The following is a 25,464-nucleotide window of genomic DNA, read 5'->3' as shown; positions in this document are numbered from 1 at the left end:
GAAGGATTCTAGAGTGGAATGATATAATCCATATTCCGCACTGTGGCCGCAGTTATCCAACACAATGAAGAGACCTCTACAGACCAGACATGGGCTTTTGTCAGCCAACAGTTTTGTGACTGACTTCTCCCCTTGGTGAATTACAGGTAGAGACTACACCAGGTGATGTCCTCACACAAAGGAAACCTTATTTGCCGTAAATAAGGAGATCATAGGATCACTTCCAAAGCCCTGACTTCCTGGAGCAGGAATGAATGACTTACTTTTATTTAGGATTATGATAAATATTCAGAAAGAGAAGCTTTGTCATCACAGGTAAACAGAGGCATAAAGTTGCACAGATACTTAGAAAATATGTCTGTACGTGCATCTTGTTATGGCAATGATACTTGTGTTCCTCCCAGGGCAACTTTAATATTATATTGAAAGAGAGGTAACTGCCCAACCAGGAGAGGATATGGGCATGCTCCAGTACGAACTGGAGGGGTCCTGGCCTCCTCATCTCAGCTAAGGGCCCTCCTCACTTTTGAAACAGCACCGGGAGTTCTGCAACAAGAGTTTTATCACTGATTTTTTTGTCTCTGATATTCTTAGGCTAGAGACTTGTTAGCTGCTGCATTCCCTTTGTTCTCTTAAAATCCTTAACTCCTGAGGTTTTTGCATTTCTTTGTCATTCTGACACCCCCTAGGGAGTTCTGCTAGAAGTGTGCTCTGAAAGTCCAACAAAGATCACAGAAAATAGCTGGGGACCTGAAAGGACTTCTCTTGGGCCAGAGAGCTACATCCTATCTTTCTCTTTTCCAGGGAGCCCTAACTCTTGCTACAGGTGGAGGCTTGGCACCACTCTTACAGTCTACAGCTTCCAGAGAGAGTCGGCCCTGTATTTAGTGTCACATCAAACGATCCTTTTCAGAAAGCCCTCTCTCCTGCCATTTTGCCTAGACACACGTTGGTGACAGGTGATTTGCCCCAACGTCACACACCTCTGTACTCATACCCACCCCCAAATGCTATCAAAAGATGGGTCTTCAAACTAACATTCCCATACCCCCCCCAAAAGAAACACTCATGAAATAAGTAAGGACCCTCTTTACATCTGCTTTATTTGCATATCAAGAAGTGACCTAATTCCTGTGCCCAAGCAACCTCAACGGTTTTCCAGGAGTTGGCTGGGAAGAGTCCTCAAAGACAGAGCAATGGCAAAAAAAAAAAAAAAAAAAAAAAAAAAAAAAAAAAAAAAAATCATAAAACCAAATACAGGGGGATATAAATGAACAACTGAAGAATTTAAACAGAAAAGCAAAAAGGCATACAGGAAATTGAAAGTGTTTTCATTTATTATGTTTTCAAAGATTTTATTTATTTGAGAGAAAGAGAGAGAGAGAGAGAGAGAGAGAGAGGGCATGAGTAGGAGGAAGAAGCATGCTCCTTGCTGAGCAGGGAAAATAACATGGGGCTTGATCCCAGGCCCCTGGGGTCATGACCTGAGCAGAAGGCAGATGCTTAATTGACAGCCAGCCAGGTGGCCCCAAAAAGTTGTCATTTAAATTAAAACTCATTAAATTGATAAATCAGGGGATGCTTAGAAAAGTCCATGTGTGAACCTAAAACTCGATCCACTGCCAACCATACAAGGCCATGCAGTGGCAAAGAGTTTGTTCTAGTTCTCTTACAGAATTTACATGATGCCTACAAAAAGGAATACATGAAAGTATGAGATACTTCAAAGATCTTAGACTTCGTGCTGCCTCATGAAAATATCACATGTGTTCTCTCTCGTACTATCTTTTTTTAAAGGACAGGGGAAACCTGCTTTTCACTATTCTCAATGTTAAAATACAAAGTACACTACATGCCCCTCCTGCCTATCATCCCAGCAGTTTGTGGCAAAAACAATGAAGATTGTCCTCACAGAGCTGGATTGGAGACAATGTGTTTACACATGCAATAAAAAAGCAGGATGATGGCAGGGTGCCTGGGATAAGAGGATGGGGTAAAATGAATTTTCTAGTTCTGCTCAAATGTTTCAGGCACTTGAAAGAGAAAGATCTCAGATCTCAGTACTAGAAATCCAGTTAGTGGCAGTATATCATTAAATAGAGCTTGAATATAAGATAAAGGGTTTGTCATAGAAAATCCTTTGACAAATGTTTGTCTCATAGAATTCTGAAATGTTTGCTCACTTGTTTTAAATAAGAAGAATCTATTGTTTTTAAATTATTAAGATTAATATATTAATCTATTCAGTCTTAGCTTATGGGCTTCACAAATATCAAATTTTTGATATTTAGCCAAAGATGTCCAAAAGATTCAAGTATTCTGGTCCATTCCCCTACATGGTATGCATGCCCTCACCTACTCCTTTGATCTCCATCCCTGGGTGTTTATGCTTCTATATTCTTCCCTCCTCTTGAGTGTTCGAGGGATCTCTAACTTGCTTCTAATGAATAAAATATGGCAAAGAAATGAGATTTCACTTCCATGATTATGTTACATCATAGGCCTGTCAGAAAGCTGACACACTCTACGGAACCTTTCCCTCACTGATTTTGGAAAACTTTGACTACACTGGAAGACCTACACGACAAACAGCTGAGGCAGGCAACTACGAACTGGAGGCCATCTCCAGCTGACATTGTAACCAAACTAATGTGAGTTTGCCCCTGGGTGAGTCACAGATAGAAACTATACCAGGTGGAGTTGTTCCATAAAGGGAATTTTTTTTTTTTTTTTTTTGTAGCAAATAGGAGATCATGGGGAATAATATCCAAAGTCGTGCATGACACCTCAAGCAAGGGTGAATGGGTTCCTTTTGGAGCCTTATCATTGTATGTAGAGGTGAGAATAAAGTTGTGCAGGTGCTTTAGGAAAACATGCTTATACATACATTGCATTTTATGTAAATGAACTTGTGCTCCTCCTTGGGTGCAGATTTTAGCAATACAGTGAGGTAAAGTTAATTGTCGGCCATTTGAGAGATCACTTCACATCTGTGCAAGCCAGAGTCCGAGTTAATCTCTAATTGGTCTGGGTGGTCTGGGCTGCCAGAGCTCTTTGTCCAGGCAGTTATTGCTTGAGGGATAGTTTCTGTTTCCATCATGGGATGCTATGCCCTTCATATCTTGTGCCTGAGTTAAGAGAAAAGCCAGAAAGAGGAGCTTAAAGAAAAATGTGGTACGAAGGTCAGTGAGTACAAGCAGGTGAGCAGTAAAGTTCAGGTCTGGGGGTCCAGCCAGTGACAACAACCAGCAGGGAACTGGTGCTTTTGGTGAACTACCACTGTCAGGAAGCAAATTCCACCCACAGGCTAGAGAATGTGGAAGGGGGGTTTCCCCAGTGGAGCCTTGAGATAAGATGCAGCCTGGCTGACACCTTGGTTGCTGCTTTCTGATGCCCTACATGGAAGATCCAGCCAAGCTATGACCAGACTTCTGACACAGTGCTGTGAGATAAAAAATATGTGTTGTTTTTAAACCACCAAATTTGGGGAAATTTGTTCTGCAGCAATGATAATTAATACAATAGGATAGTGAGAGAATCCAGGATCCTAATAGGCTTTTGCCAAAATGTGAATTGCCTTCTTATGAATAAAAAGTGTTTCTTTCGAAGGTAATTGATAATAACTTAGTTCTCACTTTTTTTCTCCTTTTCTCTGTGTGTTGTTTTATTGTTTTTAAAATGTACTGTGTTCCAAAAGTTCTTTTGAATTCCAAAAATCCAAAGAAATTGTTCAATTTTCCCTTATAGAAGAAAACTTCAAAGAGAAATATTTAAATAAAATGTACTTAACTTGGGATCCCTGGGTGGCGCAGCGGTTTGGCACCTGCCTTTGGCCCAGGGCACGATCCTGGAGACCCGGGATCGAATCCCATGTCGGGCTCCCGGTGCATGGAGCCTGCTTCTCCCTCTGCCTATGTCTCTGCCTCTCTCTCTTTCTCTCTCTGTGACTATCATAAATAAATAAAAATTAAAAAAAAATGTACTTAACTTTCTATTAGTCAACTATGGAGTCACACTCAGAACTTTTAAAAATGTTGTAAATAAAAAGCTCAATATTTCACATGCTGGGGCTTGGGGTTGAGATCACAACATACACATGCAGCATCACACAGGTTCCAAGGAAGCTGAGCTACGTGAAAGAACTTGGCAACACTTGAAAAGATCTGTAAAATGTGGCCATGAAAAAAACTGTCTAATTGCCTTGTCATTACAGAACCAGTCATATTTAAACATAAAAAGAGAGTTGAGAATGCAAAATAATATGTAAGCAATTTTTGTATCTTTGAAGGGAAGAAGATAAAAAAATCTAGGCTATGCTTTTATCATGTGAGTGAATCCCAACAGATGATGGATGATGTACGTGAGAACTGGAACACACATTTAGAGGTCTTTCCTCCCTGGGAATTAGAGTTGATGTCGGGTAAGACAGAGAGGTCAGGTTCTGCTCCTTCTTTCCTTTTAGGTCTTTGGACAGATGTATTTAAACTTTCTTTAAGAATCACATAAAAAGAATCACATTATACTGTCCAAATATGTATGCCATGATGGATGAGAAACTTAGAAGAAAGGCTACCACAGATAACCCATAAATAACAGAAAAAAAAATTGAACCTTATTGAAGAATACCCATTCTGGTTTCAAAGTAAAATTAAATATGATTGAAAAACTTGATTGTACAAAGAGACATGAGTGAAAGGAAGAAGACAACTTAGACTGAAATGGTAGCAAGAAAACTTAATGAGAACATTGCCCAAGAGATTAATTAACACTATTTTTATGAGTAAGAAGCATGGAAGTTGGTTCCAAATTGAGTAAGGAAGAAAACTCTCATCATGGAAAACCATAAAGATGAGATTAGGGAAGTTAGAACAAATGATTTCATGCACTTATTTCCAGGTCACAACAGTGCTCCAACTTTACACTGAAATTATTTCTTGATACTTCTCCCTTAAATTAACTTATTTTCTAAAAGAGAATGCTATTTTGATGGCTAATAGGAAAATAAAGACTTAAAAACCACTCTCTGTGTTCAGCAAATGTTCAGGATAGTGATGCTATTTGAATGAGTAGAGTCACATTTTGTGAAGCACTTAAGGAATGGACTTTGCCAAATGGCAAACAGTAGGGCTCTTCTACTGTATCACACAAGAATGTGAAACATTATTAGATTCCAGAAATCCACAAAATCATAGAAGGGTATTGGGTAGGAGTGAATGAGGGTGCTCTGTTTCATATTTTATGAAATATCTTTTCCCAGTCATATTAGCCAGTCTATATGGTAGATAAGACATGGATGCTCTTCAACCGGTCTAACATAGTTTTATAAATTCTGCAATGTATAGATGTGTGGTAGTCGGGGATTGTTTTCCCTGTTGGGACCCAAAATTTTCCCTTCACTCTTCTGCTAGAGACATGATATCAATTGTATTGTGTCCCCCTGAAAAGATATGTTGAAATCCTCCCCCACTTATCTCAGAATGTGACTCTGTTTATAGATAAGGTTGTTGCATAGGTAATTAGTTAAATTAAGATGAAGTGATGAGGCCATATGAAGACACAGACATGTGTGTGGAAGTTGGCATGTGAAGAGGAAGCTGATATGGGAGTTAAGCAGCTGCTAGTCAAAGAACATCAAATGCTACTGGTAACATCAGAAGCTGAGGGAAAACATGAAACAGATTCCCTCCTTAAAGCCTTTGAGAAATCATAGACCTGTCAGCACCTGGAATTTGAATTTCTAGCCTCCAGCAATATGAGACAATAAGTTTCAATTGTTCTAACCCCTTAGTTTATGGTCCTTTGCTACAGAGCCCTAAGAAATTAATACAAATTGTCATGCAGGGAGCATGGTGATGCTGTAACAAGTAGCTGAAAATATGGAAGTAGTTTGGAATTGGGTAATGAGTAGAGGTTGGAAGAATTTTGAAGTGCGTGATAGAGTCTACACTGCATTGAAAAGTATATTGGTAGAAATATGGATATTACAGTCAATCCTGGAGAAGAGTCAAGAAGAAAAGAAGAGAGCTGCACAGAATGCTTCTCTTGTCATAGACAGTGGATATATCATCATGAACAGAATGTTGCTAGAAATGAATGTTAAAGCTGCTTCTGTTGAGGTCTCAAGGAGAAATAAGGACTATGTTATTGGAACCTGAATTAAAGATGATACTTATTATAAAGTGACAAAGAACTTGGCTAGATTATGTTCTGCTATTCAGTGGTGGAAAGTGGGACTTTTAAATGATCAACATGGATATTTAGCTGAGGAAATTCTCAAGAAAAATGTGGAAAGTGTTGCCTGGTTTCTCCTTTCTGCTTATAGTATACTGTGAGAAGAAAGAGAGAAATTGAAGAAGGAATTACAGAGTAAGAGGAAACTAGCACTTAATGATTTGGAAAATTCTCAGCCGTCCAGAATACTTCCTCTGGAAATAGGCTCAAGGTGTGGCTGGAGAAGCTAGAAATGTTGCTACCCTGCATAAAGAACTGAGATAAGTCTTACTGAAGAAGGAAGACTCTCTGGGCAGAGAGCCACAGATGCCAAGGTCCAGACTGACAGGAAATCCTTGGCTCCAGAGGTTGTGGTGATGTGCTTTATTCCAGAGCCTACCCACTGCCCAGAGCTGAGGAGGCAGGGCTGCCTCTTCAGGCCAGAGATAGACGATCAAGCTACAGAGAACCATTCTCAGGTTTTGAAACATATGGGATTTGCTCTGCTGAGTTGTGAACTTGCATTGGACAAGTGACCCTTTTTTGTCATTTCAAATTCTCCTTTTTTGGAATGGGAGCATGCCCATTCCATGCCTCCCCTACCATTTTATCTTGGAAGCAGATAACTTGTTTTTTAAGTCTCACAGATTTATGGATAGAAAGGAATTGTTGCTCAGGATAAGCCAGACAAGTCTGATTTAGATGACTTAGAAAACAAAATGTGGCATTTTTCAAAGTGATTATATTTAGATAGGATCTTGGATGTGGAGTTGAGCCAGGGATGGTTACATGAATCTTGGAATAAGAGAATGAGGTGGATGCATTATGCACATGGGAAAGGACAAAGAGAAGACTATAATGGGTTGAATTGTGTCCTCTAAAAAAGACGTGTTTAAATCCTAATCCTTACACCTCAAAATGTAATTTTATTGAGAATGAGGAGCATTGTGTGTGTGATTAATAACTAGAATAGTATTGGCCACTGATCCACCATGACTAGGATCCTTCTAGAAAGGCATTCTGAGGGACACCAGGGTGGCTCAGTTGTTGAGCATCTGCCTTTGGCTCAGGTTATTTGAACATAGTTTTATAAGTTCTGTAAATTCTATATAAACATAGAAAATTTTATAAACATATAAAATTCTATAAAACATAGCTTTATAAATATAGGCTGGGGTTGAGTCCCGCATTGCGCTCCTTGCGGGGAGCCTGCTTCTCCCTCTGCCTATGTCTCTGCCCCTCTCTCTCTGTGTCTCTCATGAATAAATAAGTAAATAAAAATCCTTAAAAAAAAGAAAGAAAGGCATTCTGTAATGACATGGCAACAATGGGGAATGCTATGTGATGACAGAGATAGGGAGAGGATCATGCAGCTGCAAGTGAAGAAATAGAAAGATTAAACACCAGAAACTAAGAGAAAGTCATGAATCCAATTCTTGCCCAGAGATTCAAGAGAGTCTGAAACTGTTTAAACCTTGACTTCTTATTTTTGCTGCTGTTTTAAGCCACTCATACTTTGCTGTGGTAAATCCAAGGAAACTTAAAAGGAACGTTAATATTTTTTTTCCTAATTATTGTAATTTAGTTTCAACAAAATTCATAAAAGACCCTGACAGTGCATGTTAGAAGCCAGACAGGCTCAGAAAAGACTGGCTGTGAAAAGAATAAGACCACTCAGTTGCTCGAATTTGAGAAATTTTACTTAGTTTTATTTTCTAATATGGTCCTCTAATCCTATCCTTTCTGATGGTGGCTACTAATGCTTCTAGTGGCATGAATTTAACTTTTTTCCTGACTGACTCTAACCAATGAATGTGTGTGATTTGAAATTCATAAGTTATGGTAAAAACACAACTTGCTGGGTATCAAATAAAGTTGTATCTGTCTGGAACAATGGGTGTCTCTCAGGACAGGAGAAACTTGATTAGGAGACAGCTCATGTTCACTTTTATTCCTCCAAATAATTCAATTAAGTTAGTAATAATAATATTGAAGAAATAATTATATATAACATATAATGGGTTCCTAATAGCCAGTCACTTTTAGAATGCTTTATGTGACTTGCTTGAATACACTTACAACTTATGATGGTATTATGAGGCATGGTCTATTACACCATTTTTGAAATTAAGAAACTGAGGCACAGGAAGTTTTGATAAGTTGTCCAACCTCATTGATAAAGCAGCAGACCTGGGAATTGTTCCAAGTATGATAACTCCAGACCCAGATTTTCAACCATTAAATTTTACTCTGTAATGACGCTGCTCTGTGTGTCAGTACATAAGATATATATAGTGGGTTCACTTTCATTGCTTAACCCAGGAGCCTTAGACTTCTGTATATAGCAGGTCCTACAAAATTATCTGGCTTTGCCTTACGAAATAATGAACGTCATGTTGGCTCCCTACACTGATGTGAGTAAATAATGAACAATTCTAACACTGGGTCAAATGTGTTTTGTCATTTTAATTAAACCCACTATACTTAACTATTAATTTTTCTGAAAGGACTGTGGCCTACAAAGTTATAGAGATTCTATAACCGTCTTTATTTATTTGTTTAATAAAATAGTCTTTCATAAAGGTGAGAGTGTGGACCTGTGGCTGAATGAGAATGATGAGTTTAGTATCCAGATCACATTACTCTGAAACCACCTGACATGGCATCTCTTATTTTGTGCTCTAGGATATGCAAATATAAGGGGAGACCATAGAATTGGATATTCTATGAACCTACCAACAATGTAAATACCAAATAACAACAAATTTAATAATGTGAATATCAGGCTCTGAGTTGTAAACAAAAAAACACCCATTCCCAGAAACATAGTCCTTCATACTCAGAATCAGTGTCAGTAGTTTCCTGAAATATGTGGTTGCTGAACCTGGAGGAAACATCTACTTTCATTTTATCTTTTATAATGAAATGACAGAATGGTTTCTATAACTTAAAGAAAATCTCAGGGGTGCCTGGGTGGCTCAGTCAGTTAAGCATCTACCTTCAGCTCAGGTCATGATTCCTGGGTCCTGGGACTGAGCCCCACATTGGGCTTCCTGCTCACTGAGAGCCTCCTTTTCCTGCTCCCTCTACTGTTCCCTTCACTTGTGCTCTCTGATACTCTCTGTCAAATAAACAAAATCTGAAAAAGAAAAAGAAAATCTCTATAACCCCTAAAGAGAAGTGTTTCCATAACATTTGTTCCCAATTGGGAGGAAAAAATTAAAGAGTGAAATTTTCCACCTGTGAACAACTCTCCAATAGAAGAACAAATCCTCATCTATTTGACATATGGAAATGGTAACAGACAGTGGGACTTGCTTAAGTCCTAATCACATGGGATAATTTATGCACATTTAAGAAAGGAAGGAAGCTAAAATATGAGTTCTTCTATAGTCTGTCTTATATTAACTATTAAGAAATCTTTTGTCTTGTGTGTCATGTTCTAATATCTCACTTAGGTTTGCCTCACCTTGCACTGAATGAAAACTAAGAGTTTCTACTGAATATTATACTTCCAAGGAATCTCTGTTATCTTCTGCTGCATTCCATAACATTTCAAAACTTAGTGGCACATGATAGCAATGATCTATCATTTCTTGAAATCTAGGGTGTTGACTGTGATCAGGTGAACAGTGCTTCCACTCCATGTGGAATGGCCAAATGCATTCATATTCAGCGAGGTGCCCAGTGGAGGGTAGAACTTTTAAGAAAATATTTAAAATCCAAGATTTGTCTATACATAGTCTCATTATGTAGTAACTGAGTTCAAGTTTCTTTACAAGACACAGGAAGGAATCTCCTAAGAGAACAAACCTCAGTTCACAAACACCCATCAATTTTGTGCTTACTTACATCATTCTTGCTAATATCAAATTTGCCAAAATAAGACTCATACCCAAGCCCACAGTCAAGGTGCCAGGGGCACATATATAGGAAAGTATGGTTCATTGGGGGTCACCAACATAGTGGTCTACCCCAAGGAGGGAAGCAAAGACCTGATCATATACAGACTGACAAGTAACCAACTTTTCTTGACTTCTCTTCTCTTGGAGGAGGTGGTTCTCTCAGTTCTACTTGGACTTTGAAAATAGTTGAGGAAGAACTTAGCAGTAAGTAGTCACAAAATAGTATGAGTTTATCTAATTATGTTTTAATGCAATTTTAAATAAAAATAAATGAACTTTGTCAAAAATGTGTCAACTGCTTTGTGACACTTGGTGTTTTACGTCTTTCCTTAAAAGGCATACAATAAAGAAAAAGAAAAGAAAGAGGAAAGAAGAAAGAAAGAAAGAAAGAAAGAAAGAAAGAAAGAAAGAAAGAAGAAAGAAAGAAAGAAAGAAGAAAGAAAAAAAAGAAAAAAAATTATTTGTAGTCTTTCAAAAAGGCATGATTCTTACCTGATAATGTTCAATAATCCCTCTGACAGTAAGAGTAATGTTTCTCCCAAAGGGGGAATCCAGTTAACCAATTCCCTTACCTGGCAAAAGATAAAGTTCACAGATGTGATTAAATTAAAGATCTTGACATTGGAAGATGATCAGGCTGGTTCTTATGTAATCACATAAGGGAATGAGGGAAGAGAAGGCAGGGAAATGAGAGACAGAGATGTGACAATGGAAACAGAGGGCTGGGTGATACAATTTCTACTTTTGAATATAGAAGAAAAGCCATGAACCAAAAGAAATTCAAGTGATTTCTGGAGGCAAGGAGAAGAAATGGAACAGAATCTTCCCTGGAATCTCCAGAAGAACCAGCTTTGCATATACTTTGAAACTGCATTTGGACTTCTGTCCCTCAGAAGTTTTATTTTATTTTATTCTTTAAAAGATTTATATATTTATTTTAGAGATAGGGAGGGGAAGAGATAGAGGGAGAGAGAGAAAATCTCAAGCAGACTCTCTGCTGGGTTTGGATTCTCATAGCTTTGTGAATTATCATTCCATGGAAATAGTCCTTGGGAAAAAAAAATCACATTAAAATAATCAGACTCGTATATATCACCACATGCTAAACCAAGATTTTTTAAAAATTGCCTTATCAAATCCTCTTATTTCCATTAAAAATAATTAAAGTAATATCTTAGTGTCAAAGTGTTTATACCATTATTAAATTAAAAAAATAAATTAAATTAAATAAATTGAAATATACTTTTGTTTGAAATAGGTTTTGCATGTTTTAGAATAATTTATTAAATGAGAACAGTGTGATATTTCCATGGAACATGGAAAAATGAAGTCAGTAGATTTTACATAATTTCTGTTATCATGCTTACAGATATACTCCGAGAAACCGAACCCACTAAACTATGGCAGGGATATTCTCTTTGGGAGAATTGAAAATGAATCTGCTTTGCCTTTCAGTTTCAGAGATATTGGGAAGTGTTCCTCTTCTGTGGGCTGTAACTCTCATGGCCATGCTGGAGGTTCTGATGTGTTTCACTTCACCTGGCTCTCTGCAGGAGCACTGCCAAGGACTCTATTTGCCCCCCAGCCATATGTTTCAGTATGTCTCTATTGCTGTTGAAGCCAAACTCTGATGTGGTTCATAAATTTTTGGATGAACTTGCAGAATGTGAATTCAAAAATTAATGAGCATGGATTAACACTCTCCCTGGGCAGTCTTTGTTTATGTGCTTAACACATTAGACCTATGACCCATTCAAATCATTTTCATTGCATTATTGCAAACCTATGATCCAGACAGGTGCAGTGCAATTGGATAACGTACCATAATAAATAACACCATTGTCCTAGAGATTTCATTTCACCCCTTTAAAATATGTGAAACTCTGAAGCTATATATAATAGAAGCTGACCAAATTTTATCAGGGAAAAACTAAGTAAGTCAGTGCAAATTTTGTTATAACATCAGCTACAGCATTATATTTAAATTGATTACAAAATATCGAAAATGTGTACTTTAACATTTTCAATTAATGCATCAAAATGACACTGGATGGAAAGTAGGCAAACTTTTTAAGTGGGATGTTGATATGATACATTTTTTTTCTCCCTTGGTGTTTAGGGATTAGGAGGAGAAGGCAAAAAATATATATAGCTGCAGAGTAAGAAAACTTGGAAAAGGACACATAGATGGATTTAGACAATTATGCAGAAGTGATTATATGAAGGCAGTGGCCTTCATATGCAAGCCATGGAATTGGATGACTGCACAGGTCTTATCTAAATCTTGCAAAAGAAAGCTGCAGCCTGAACCCTGTGGTTAGTTTTGTATCTCTATTCCAAGAAATGTGCAATAAGTCCACAATTTCATCCACAAACTATTGTGATATGTAGTTTATTTGAATTTTAACGAGATAAATTTTCAAGATCCCTAGGGATTTACTGTGGTCATACTGATACTGATGATAATAAAGAATGGGTTGAGCAATCACAGTGATGAGCAGGGAACAAAGTAAACATCTAACTAATGGAATTCTCTAAGGAATGATTTATGTTATTGTCTTTAGTTTTATTCTGTTCACCATGTTTATCAAATTACAGATGGCAGAAATGACATGCTTATCCAATTATAGGAGGCCCTACTAGAAGGTACAGCTTAACATACCTAAACACTGTGCAGTGGTGCTTTAAATGAACAAGCTCTTAATTTTTAGCAGAATATTCCTTCCTTCCTCCAAAAATAACTATACAATTCTAAATGTCATCCAAGTCTTACAGACAGAAAATAGAGATATTGATAAGATCTGAGTGGAACAAAATCATAACTCTTTGATCTTACATGGCATTAATTGCACTGTAGATTTTTAAAAAAAATATTATTTATTACAACACTTGTAAATGAAAAGGTAGAAGACAATTCATGCTGTTAAATCATATGTTTAAGACCACAAACAGACAAACACGTGTGAGTTCAATCACTGAAACCTTCTCATTGATTATTATTCTTCAAACTCCTCACTCTTAGTAAATATTTGTTTCTATGTTTGCATTGTTTATAGTATTGAGATGATGAATCTTCTAATTCAGTGCCCTGAGAGCATGATTTTTAAGTAAATGCAACTGTTCTCTTGTTAAGTTTGGTTGTTTTGTAGATAAGCATTTCTAACAGTAGACCCTTGAAATAAAGTCTGCCTCTAGGGCTCCTTATTTTCCTATATATTCCTCTCCGTATTTAAATTTCTCCCTACATGAGTGTTCAGTTTTGAGCCACCTATTTTAAGATGTCACAGTGAAAATAACATTTTTAATTTTCCTAAGAAGTTACCTAACTTTTCCAATGCTTGGCTGAATATCAAAATACAGAACTCCCTTTAACTGGTAACATAAAATAATTGCTTTCTAATCTTTTTTATAAAAGGGAATATCAAAGTTGCTAACACTTGTGTTTTTCTTTCAGGATAAATGGAAGAGGAGAAGCATGCTAGTTTTCTATTGTTGTGTAACAAATTACTACAAAGTTGATTGGTAAAACACCCATTTATTATCTAATAGTTTCTGTAGGTCTGAAGCCAGGCATAGTGTGGTTAGGATTTCAAAAGTTTGAAAGCAAGGTGTCTGCCAGCCTGTGTTCTCATTGGGAGCATGATGGCCATTTCTTGGTTCAGTCAAGTTGTGGGAAAAACTCAGTTCCTTGAAGTTGTAGAAATGAGATTTTTGTTTTCTTGCTGCCTAAACTACCTCCTAGAGGCTCCCCTCAGGTCAGCTTACTTCTTGAAAGTCAACAGGAATGCCCCACTCTATTCTGCTAAATGCAGTCTTATGCTATATAATGGGAGTAACTATCCCATCACCTTTTCTAATCAAAGGAGCTATCTTGTCCTACATGCAGTCTTACCACACTCAAAGTGGATGACACATACACTAGTGGACTGAAATCTTGGTGACCACCTTAGAAATCTGCCTACCACAAGAAAACAAAAATAATATATTTAATATATGTATGCTAAAATAAAAGTAAAATGAATAAAAATTACATAAAATATAAGTGCATATTAAAATTAAATACATATAAAATAAAATAATTTAAAGGTTTTATTTATTTATTTGTGAGAAAGAGAGAGGGGAGGGGCAGCAGGAGAAGGAGAGAGAATTTCAAGCAGAATTGGCACTAAGCATGGAGCCTGACACAGGGGTTGATCTCATGACCCTGAGATCATGCATGACCTGACCCAAAATCAAGTCAGATGCTAAACTAGTGGATCCCTGGGTGGCTCAGCGGTTTAGCGCCTGCCTTTGGCTCAGGGTGCCATCCTGGAGTCCTGGGATCGAGTCCCACATCAGGCTCCTGGTGCATGGAGCCTGCTTCTCCCTCTGCCTGTGTCTCTGCCTCTCTCTCTCTCTCTCTGTCTATCATAAATAAATTAAAATGAAATAAAATTAAAAAAAAAAGATGCTAAACTAACTGAGCCATTAGAAATGACAAATACCCACCGTTTGCTTCAACGTGGATGGAACTGGAGGGTATTATGCTAAGTGAACTAAGTCAATCGGAGAAGGACAAACATTATATGGTCTCATTTATTTGGGGAATATAAAAAATAGTGAAAGGGAATAAAGGGGGAAGGAGAGAAAATGAGTGGGAAATATCAGTGAGGGTGATAGCACATGAGAGACCCATAACTCTGGGAAACGAACAAGGGATGGTGGAAAGGGAGGTGGGTGGGGGGTGGGGGTGACTGGGTGATGGGCACTGAGGGGAGCACTTGTCAGGATGAGCACTGGGTGATATGCTATATATTGGCAAATTGAACTCCAATAAAAATAATTTAAAAATATATTCCCAAAATAAAATTAAATATATATAAAGAGGGAGGGAGTTTCTTTAAAGATTTTCATTCCCCATAGAGGCTCTGCTTTTCAATCCATTCATTTCTTCAGCAACAACTTTAAAGTGTCTCTGCAATACTACAGTGCAATTCTGACATTAACTACCTAGAATTAGCACAGACTCCACAGATTAACAGCACAGTCACCAACAAGGCTGCACTCACTATAAACACTAGCCACATTTTGGGGATCTCTAGGCCACCTTCTTTCCTGACAACAGGCTACAAATTCTGGGAGTTCATGACTACATTAGGTTTGAAAAATTGTTAGAATGACAGAACATGGGAAAACACTATATTTATTATCACAATTTTATTATAAAGGATACCAATCAGGACCAAACAATGAGATACATAGGGCAAGGTCTGGGAAGATCTCACCCTGGAGTTCTTGAGTCCTCTTTCCATTGGGATCAAGGCACATCATTCTCCTAGCATATGTATGTGTCATCAACCAGGAAGTTCACATAAGCCTTGATGTTTTAAATTTGAGTTTCATTTTGTAGGCATGATAGATTGAATCTTTAGCCCCATGAGTGAACTCAATCTTAGACCCTTCTCTTCTCAGGAGGTTAGGCCAATATTGTGTGATTCAGAGTTTCAAACCTATAAGCACACAATTAGTCTTTCTGGCATGATCAGCCCCCATCTTGAGTCATTGCCTAAGCATAAATTCAGGTGTATTTCACCTACCATTAACAACAAAGACACTCCTACAACTTTGGCAATGTAAGAGCTTAATCTCCCTCCAAAAAACTCAGGATGAATATCATTTTTTAAATTATTAATTATTATACAATAGCTTCTTGGTATTAACTGACCTAGGCTTGATGACGACTATGGTGAACATGGTGGATAAAGATTTGCCCTTACAAGGCTAACATCTGATGGGAGAATAACAACAAAAATTAAACAAGTCCTTAAAAAGAGAAGTAATAGAAGTAGATGGAATGAATATAAAGGGAAACTATGAAAAGATACATTAAGGGAGGCTGAGCTCTTTAAGAGGACAGCAATAGCTCTCCTTGAGAAGTCATATGTAAGCCAGGTTAAGGAGTAATGAAGAGTGGGAAAGAATAAGGTAAAATAGGAATGTTCCAGTAAATGAATCACCATATATAAAGTTTCACACAAAGTAAAGCATGGAGAGAAAGAGGAACTGAAAACCAACGCCTAATTAAAAATATGCTTTGAAGGTCAGAGTTGTTAGATGTAGCTTAGATAGTTAAGAAAGCAAAACACCATGGAGAACCTCATGGAGTCATTAGAGGAGTTAGGAATGCAACCAGAAAATAAGATATCACTGAAAGGTTTTCAGCTGCAGTCTGCCCTTGATCACCAGTGTGGTTTTTGGAAACTCTTCTAGTTTTCAAAGTGAAACTGGAATGGAGCAGAGAAAGACTTTGAGGCTCATTAGTCTGTTGTAATTCCAGTGAGAGTGGATGTGGACCTTGCTGTCTGTCATTCCAAAAGAGGAGACTGTATCAGAAAGGTATGTAAAAATAAAATTAGCAGCTATGTTGAATAAAATTAAATGTATGGAAGGAAAAGGAAGAAACAAGTCCCACTTTTCTAAGTACTAGAAAGAAAGGGGGCTACTAAGTACTAGAAAGAAAGTAGGAGAAAGAATGCTGTTCTCCGTCGCCTTCACAGGTAGACAATGAACCATAGTGGAGCTTCTTCTCTGTATAACCTTCCTCTCCATCTGAACACTACACTGAATGTATTAGAGGTTTATTAACTTCTCAAAATGAAGAATGCTTGGATTTCAATTCCTGTCTTTGTTTACATATTGGCATGTCGCTGCTACATAACCCCTTTCGACTTTTAAATGATTATATGCACCTGATTAATAATCCATAATAACTAGCTTGCCTAATAGTGTTTTAACCAAAAGAAAGTGAAATAAAGAGATATATTGTCTCAAAAAGATACCACAACTTATATTCTGTAAGCTCCCCTCATGTTAGTTTATCTCAAGGAGAAAGGACATTTTATAGGACAGTGAATGCTCTAGCATGATTGTTACCACTGGAAGAAAATCAGTAAATGGGATGTGGGCACCTATACTGAATGCCGCAAGCCCATCAACCTCTTCTTGCCATGTTTTATTTCTTAAGAATTTGTAAAAACTATTTTCTTTGTTCTTCTGTGCTCATATTATAAACATGTCATGTGTAAGTGACTTGGCTATGTAAACTTTCTTCAGAATATATATTAACCTCAATCACAAACTTTACTGGGCATTATGGTAATGTGTCTGGCAACTCATTCTTATTGCTTCCCATCTATTTTAATGAAAAAGCAGAAATGACAAATGATAATACACGAGGAATTGAAGTTAAGTGTGTCAAAACTTGTCACCAGCATGGAGATTGGCTTCGTAATTTGGGGAAAGCAATAATAACAAATTCTATATACAGAGATCTTTTTGCTCAATATCTTTTCTTTAAAATGTATTAATTAAAAAAATCTTTATATATAGACATAAAATATTCGGCCTAAAAAATGTCATTGATCTAATATGTCTACATGCCCTTTATAAATGATTCAACACAGTGCTGATTATCCTAAAGGCAGCTAGGAAGATGAGGGGCTTCTCTTATCTCCATGGGATAGAATTTATAGCTATGATATCCTGAAACTGTCAGAGTGGTTCTGTTGAGAGATGCAACAAATAAGATAGATAGCATCACTGGCATTTTTCCATAATATGTATAAAATTATTAATTTATCTCTCAAAATCCAAAATTTAGATTTATATGACTGATAACAAAGAAATCGACAGTTGAAGGAATAAACTGTATAGAAAACATTTATTCTAGGAAACTCTTGGTTTTGTAATTAATCTGATCAGAGATACTCAATAACTTAGTATTTTCATAAGCTTCCTTTTTACATGGAAAACATCTGGGTAGTTCCACTGACTTGTGTTTATCCAAAGCTTTTCTTTGGACACTGTTTTGACCATCTGTGCACAATGCTCTAACATTATTATTTTATTTTCATGATATTTGATGCTGCTTAACAGCTTATAGCTAACATCTGGAAAACAACTGCATTTGACTTCAGCCAATTTGAAGCATCGACAGAGGGAGGAATTGAAAGGTTCTGGAACATGTTTCACGCCATACAAGAAAGTATTTACCTTAGCTTAGTCAGACTTAGCTTTCATTTAAGCAACTCCATCTAAGAATTACTAATGCCAAACAGTAAAGCAAATTGGTAAACTGTCCATCTCCAAAGACATTTGAACAGAAGCAGAATGGCTGCACAAACTATAAGAGATGCTGTAGGGGCAACTCCCTTCCCTTGAGCAATTGTTCAAATAAGTATTCTTCTAGTGTCAATTTCAGGTATAGCTTGAAATAATTGTTATTTTAAACAGTGGTGAGATAAATAAAAAACATTAATTGATTATCGAAGCAATATGCTAGAATGGAAGCTAATGCTATTTCTTATTTTATTTTAAATTAGCTATGTTAGATAAGAAAAATAATTTTTAACTTACTCTTAGAAAATGGAATACCGAGTCATTAAATGACACTAATAATTAAAAGCAATCTTATAATGGAAATTTTGGGAGATAAACACATTTTTAGCAATTATGAAAAAATTATGTTTCTATAAATAATGAATTCAAAGACACTTATATGGAAATATTAGCGCCCTGATCATTTCAACTGTGCATATTTCAAAATTTGCTTGTGCTACTACAAAAAGAATGTTTATATGATACGCAATACAAGTAAGAGTCTGGCCCATGAACCATCCAATTCTTATTCAGAGATTTCTTCCTGAACTTTACTTTTGAGTTAACTCATCACACAGACCCTGAGTTAGTTTCTTGGGTTAAGGACTTCACTATTACCTTAAAATGTAATCTCTATCAGTCTAAGGTGTCTATCAGTAGACTGTGAAATAAAGGTGAACTGCAAAAAGATTATCTAGGAAGTGCAAATAGCACCATTTGGAAAATAAAAGGAGAAGCAATAATACAGTATTTTTTTTTTAAGATTTTATTTATTTATTCATGAGAGACACAGAAAGAGGCAGAGACACAGGCAGAGGGAGAGGCAGGCTCCACACAGGGAGCCTGATGTGGGACTTGATCCCTGGGCTCCAGCATCAGGCCCTGGGCTGAAGGCGGCGCTAAACCGCTGAGCCACCTGGGCTGCTCAAGTATTCCAGATAAAACACAAAAAGGATTTTGGGGAAAAAAAATACCCATTTTAACTATATCTTCTCTACTTTGCTATCTGTAAAATAGTATATACTGCCTGCTATGGCAGTGAAGGAAATCATTCTCACTTCACATTTTACTTGCTTAAAATTGACCTTCTGTAACTTTTTATTTTATGTACTTCTTTAACTTATAGTTTATAATTCAGGCCATACACACAAAGACACACATGCACACACATATATACGACTTTCAAACATAATTGAATATGATTTAAAACATAAGATTTCAAAACATTTTCTGAAAGGAAAAAAAATGTATTTCAACTTTAATTACCAGAAAATAGTGAGCAAGAGAAGTAGTTTGTTAACTACTGAAATAACTTTTTTACTTGATCATTTAAGATGATAAAATAAACATTCCTAAGACAAAAATTTTTTTATTTTTTGACAAAATTTCATTGTGAAAAAGATCAATTTCCCAGAGACTAAACATGTTTCTGGAACTAAATAATGGATATGAATCTTTCCATCTTTAAAAGTGAATGCTGACAAATGAATCATCTTGGACATAATTCAATTATTAAAATTACACACTATTATGATAATTTATCTAAAAATATTTATCCTCTACTGTATTTTCACTAAAAGAATATTGATTATGATATTTCTATATTTCCAAACCTAACCACTATTTATCATAAAATCAGAACTTAAGAAATGATTATAAAATAATCATTTATTATAGAAATCAGATGCATAATTTGGGTTAGTGCTAAGCATTTATTCAAGAAAATCTGCAATGTTTTTAGTGTATTTGCACTTATTTCTTTCCCTTCTTTGTTTTTCTTATTTTTGACTTCTTCAATTTCTTTCATCACTGTTTTATAGTTTTCAGTGCACTGCATTTCAGGGCAGATGTTTCAGCTCCTTGGCTAACTTTATTCCTAAGTATCTTATTTTACCTGATAATATTTTAAATGGGATCATTTTCTTGATTTCCTTTTCAGATAGATTATTGCTTGTGTAAAGAAATGCTACTGATTTTTGTATGTTGAATTTTGACTTTGTATCCTACAGCTTCACTAATTTATTAATTCTAATAGATTTTTAGTGGACTATTTAAGTTTTTCTACATGTAGAATAATGTCTTCTGCAAACAGATTTTATTTTTTCCTTTCCTAATTGGATGACTTTTGTTTCTTTTTGTTGACTGATTACTTCTGCTGGATTTTTAACACTATGTGAATAGAATTAGTCAGAGTGGGTATCCTTGACTTGTGCTAGATGTTAAAGGAAGCTTCTCAATTTTTCTTCACTGATTATGGTATTATCTGTGGACTCTTCATCCATGGTCTTTATTATGTTGAAGTAAGTTCCTTCTATACCTATTTTTTGAGGACATTTTTTAAAAAGTTGCCTTATATATGTATGGACAAGAAACATTTATGTTGTAAGAAGTCTTTAACTTAACAATTGTAATGGATAGATTTTGTGTAAATAAGCAAGAAGACTTGACACCTGGAATCTAACAATAAAGGCAAAGAGGAGATTTAGATTAATCAAAATACAAGTGTAGTAATGGTGAATTTATTCAGAATTGGAAGCAAGGAAGTAAGTCTGAGTTTATATCTACCCAAACTTTGTTTGACTGTAAAGATATTTTTTATTCTCATTTAAAAATAAGACATATTTTGCCTTTCTTACATCTCTTATATATTTATTATAGGATCTAGGAAGCTACCAAAAATATGAGTTTATATTGGTTTTACTTTTGCAACCAAAAATTACTTTCTATTCTTACTCTCCTGATAAAGATAGAAGTGTATGCTACATGTTGCCTAACATATTTTATATACGAGTATTTGCTATTGTTTTAAAGAGTAGAAATTACTTGTTTATGCTTATTATTCTGGTAAGAATAGAAATATATTATATCACATAAAAATTTAAATTAATTCTGCAGGATTAGAGATCACTTTCCAATGGACATATGGTAAAGGGTTTATCAAGACCCTATTTCCTGTTGAGTGGCCATGCTGATAGCATTATGGTTAAACAGGCAAGAGAAATGGTCTCAGCCTCACAGGGTGGCAAGCCTTATGGATTATTAACAGGCACATCCTGAAACCAATAAAAAGACCCTCCATCTGTTCATTGCAATAATAACTGGTATAGCATTCCTTAAAATGCCCAAATGTCCAACAATAAAAGAATGGTTTAATATTGCAGTCTGTGTATTAGATGAGATAATATTCTAACTTTAAGCAGACTGAGCAAGAAATAATTTAAAAACGTGGAAAACATATTTTATCACATTATGTGAAGAAGTAGAGTTATAAGAAGTGGTTATAAACTTTATCAGAGTAGATGAGATTTGGGTAGTTGTTAAGCTTGCAGCCACTCCACCAAGGCCATGGCTGGGCCAAGTCAATTAAAATTATATTTATGTGCACACAGTCTCATTAGTAAACACCTCCACAGTGAGAACCTTAACTAAAACAGACTTCAGATGTCTCTTCCAGATGGCATAGATGGACTTGCAGACACCAGAGGGACTTGGAGACACCAGAGGCAGGCGTGGGGTGTTGAATGTTGGTTACAATAGGTTAAAGATTATGTCAGATTAATGGTGATATCTTAGAAAAAAGGAATATTATCTCTTCCTACTAAGACTCCTGGAGAGATTTATTTATTCATTTGTTTGTTTTCCTTTAGTTGAATTGACCATCTCTATATATTCCCTAGTTTTCTTGATCTACAACAATATTCCCAGATATCCTACAAACTATATTAGCTTGCTAAGGCTGGCATAAGAGAGCAGCACTATGAGTGACCTAAACCACAGAAATTCATTTTCTCACAGTTTCAGACCATGAAGTTGGAGTTAAGATGTAGGCAAATTTCAACTCTTCTGAAGCCCCTCTCAGGCTGTCTTTTTTTCCCCAGGTCTTCATGTGGTCTTCCTTCTGTGATATAATCTCTTCTTATAGGGCCACCAGTCAGACTGGGGATCACTCTAGTATCCTCATCTTAATTTAATTACCTCTGTAAAGACTATATATTGAAATACTGTCACATTCCAAGATCCTGAGGTTAAGACCTCAATGTATAAATGTGATAGAGGGAGGCACAGTTCAATCCATAACACAAAACAGTCTTTTAATTTAAAAATTAAAAAAAAATAAAAAATAAAAACTAATAAGCATGTAATAGCCAAAAGGAAAATATAGTTTTGTTTTAAGAAAAATCTCAGTATCAAGGGAGTATTCTAGATAAGCAACAGAACAATAAATAGCATGTAACATGATCTTTACATCCAAGAGGAGCAATGTAAGAAGCAGGAATATGTGAGGGCTATATTCAGATATGTTTTCAAAACATGTGCACACACACATACACACAGCACTCTTAATTAAATTGGATCAGTACACAAAGTGGCACAGACAAAGGTGTCTGCAAAAGTTAATATACATACATTGGAGACTGGAGAAGTTTTGTTTTTTTTTTTTTTTTTCTTTTCTCTAAGGCATTATCTTAATAACCTTACTCCAATGTATTTTCATATTACAATCCTTGATTTTCAAAGAAAATCAATTTATGGATTTCAGACTATATGCCTGGAAAATAGAGAAAACTCATTATAGATAAAATCATATACTGTATCTACTTCTCCTTTTTTCATAAGATTAATGCATATCACTGATATTCAAAGTTCCCTGAGTCCTCTGGGTGATGCTTTAAAAATTTGATAATCTCAATCTTCTATTGCATTGGTTATAAGCATGTTATATCAGCTGGATATTCCCATCGCAATTATGTAATGTAAATACATAAGAATAGAGAAAATAATATCAATTAAAGGTATGCACTCCCCTATTTAATATCCTCTTCTTGAGAGAAATACAATTTTCCAACAAACACATGAGGATATTAATGGTATACAATGAGATATCTTTTTTTAAAGATGTATTTATTTATTCTGAGAGAGAGAGAGAGAGCAAAAGTAGGAGGAACAGATGGAGAGGGAGATAGAATTTCAAGCAGATGGAGCTGAGCACAGAACCCTACTTGGAGCTCCATCTCATGACCCCAACCTGAGCTGAAACCAAGAGTCTGAAATTCAAAAGACTGTGCCATCTAGGCACCCTCTGAGATATCTTTTACAAATGCTATAGCACATAGGTATAATGTAGCTGTACATAGACACAGGCACAGATATAGATGCAGATATAGATGCAGATACAGACGTAGACATATCTGTACTCATATTATCTCTAATGTCTGTAATTTATTTATATGATAAACAATTGAAGTAAGCATTTGTGATAGTTATTACTTGCTCATAATATAAAATTCACAAGCAACTCCTATCTAATATAAAACAGATACTTTAGATTTGTGGTTTGAACATGGTGTCTTAGATTCAGCATTTCCTCTTCCAAGTCCTGATAGTTCTTTCAGAACAAAGCAGAAAAGAAACAGCTCTACTTCTAGAAAATGTGAGAAATTAAAACTCCTTACATATCAGAGGAGGCATAACTGTGTACAGGTGATGCCCTGTACCTGAGGAGGTGAGAGGATGCATGTCAGAAATAGGTGGTGAGAATACCAAGAAACAGCACCAGCAGAAACACATTCTTTGATGCTACAAGACCCAATAAGATGAAATGTCTGCTTACAAAATGATTTGTCAAAGTTCATGGATGAAAATAGAAGTAAATAATAATAAAAGTCCATGGCTTGATAGAACACTAGCACCAGGATTCATTTTATTCCAACTGAAGGGAGTCAAATGACATTTTCACAAAACAAAATAAAGAATGGGAGAGTTTGCTTTGTGAAAAATGGGCAATCTGCAGTACTAATCTGACCTTGTCCTCATCCTCATAGATATCCTCCAAAAAGCTGGACCAGGAAAAATCCATGTGCCTTAAAAATAGGTTATTATTTAAAGAAATTTCTTGAAAAGCATGCATATAGCAAAACCACAAAAAAAAAAAGAGACAGGAAAGAGATATAGGAAAACCTACTAAGAATATAGTCAAGAAAGATTTTACAATGGATGAAAATTTAAAACAATGAGTCTCAAGTATCATAATGGTGAACCAATCTTATCCGTAAATAAGAAGCAGAGCAGATAAGCTATTAGGAAACCAATCGTAAAAATACAGGTATATATACAATATAAGGTGGTAGAACTAAGAAAAGAATAGGGAAATTGATCACTTAATGAACTCAGGAAAAATATATATGAAAATAATCATTATGAAATAATAAAGATAGTAAGGAATGGACATGAGAAAAACATTTTTTTTTTTTAAATTAGGAATCTAAAATGTCCATGGAGAAAGGGAAGACAAGTAAATTAGACAACATAGGGGGCGTTTTGGAATTTGTAAAAAAAAGAAAAAATGGAACAAATATTTAGATAATTCATGATTTTTTAAAAAATTAAAGATTCAAATTTATATATTGAAAGACACAACATATGTGGTGAAAACTGCCCTAGATTAGGGCACGCTGAGATTCTTACCTGAAAAAAGTATAACAGATACAGAAAATTTCCAAAGACATGAATATACAGATTCATGAATTATCAAAGAGTTTTCACTTACAAAATCATCCCCTGACTGAGAAACAAAATACAGCCAGTATCTTCGATCTCTTTCCAATCCTGAACTCCTTTCTGTCTCTCCAATAAAACATTTACTTTAATTGTAATACCTGAGTTTAGTTCTGCCTATTTAAAAAAAGTATATAAATGGATTCACATGGCATATATGTATTATAGTGAGTCTGGCATCCTCATCTGAATAATATGACAGTGAGACTCATACTAATTGTTATAAGGTGTTCAAATTAATTTTTATTACTGTACAATATTAATATATCAATATCAATAAATCTATAGTAATTTATTTATCCACTCCTTAACATTGGCAGTATTTGGTTAGTTTTTATTACATGCTACTATAAGTGAACATAATAGGTCTGAACATTCCTGTACATATCTCCCGTTGAACAAATACCATTTATTTAAAGATTTAATTAAAAATGCAATTGCTGAGTAATGATGTGTGTCTATTTAAAGATACATCCAGCACTTTATATTCACCTATTTTTCCAAAGTGTTTTGAATCAATCACACTTTATGAGAGTTCCATTTATTCCAGGAGTGTACAAATGTGTGGTACCATCAATAGTGCAATAAAATTTTAACCATTCTATTAGTTTTATGTTGTTTTGACTTGTATTTTCCTGATGGTTGAGATTAGGTTAAT

The 25,464-nt window shown here is 35.6% G+C and overlaps 1 long non-coding RNA gene across 3 annotated transcripts; it reads left to right on the top strand.

Moving 5' to 3' along the window:
• The first annotated feature begins 2 nt into the window (after positions 1 to 2).
• Positions 3 to 10,495, top strand: LOC140613192 (uncharacterized). Of its 3 annotated transcripts, none has more exons than XR_012014359.1 (3): positions 3 to 146; positions 2,502 to 2,651; positions 10,452 to 10,495. It is a non-coding gene; the product is annotated as an uncharacterized lncRNA (long non-coding RNA). The 3 variants fall into 3 exon arrangements; XR_012014357.1 differs by having other exon boundaries at positions 16 to 315; XR_012014358.1 differs by lacking the exon at positions 10,452 to 10,495 and adding an exon at positions 10,263 to 10,320 and having other exon boundaries at positions 16 to 315.
• The last annotated feature ends 14,969 nt before the right edge of the window (positions 10,496 to 25,464 follow it).

Source organism: Canis lupus, chromosome 21 (assembly GCF_048164855.1).
Source record: "Canis lupus baileyi chromosome 21, mCanLup2.hap1, whole genome shotgun sequence".
Classification (NCBI taxonomy): Eukaryota; Metazoa; Chordata; class Mammalia; order Carnivora; family Canidae; genus Canis; species Canis lupus.
The sequence above is the reverse complement of the archived record's forward strand: the minus strand, read 5'-3'. Positions and strand labels throughout refer to the sequence as shown.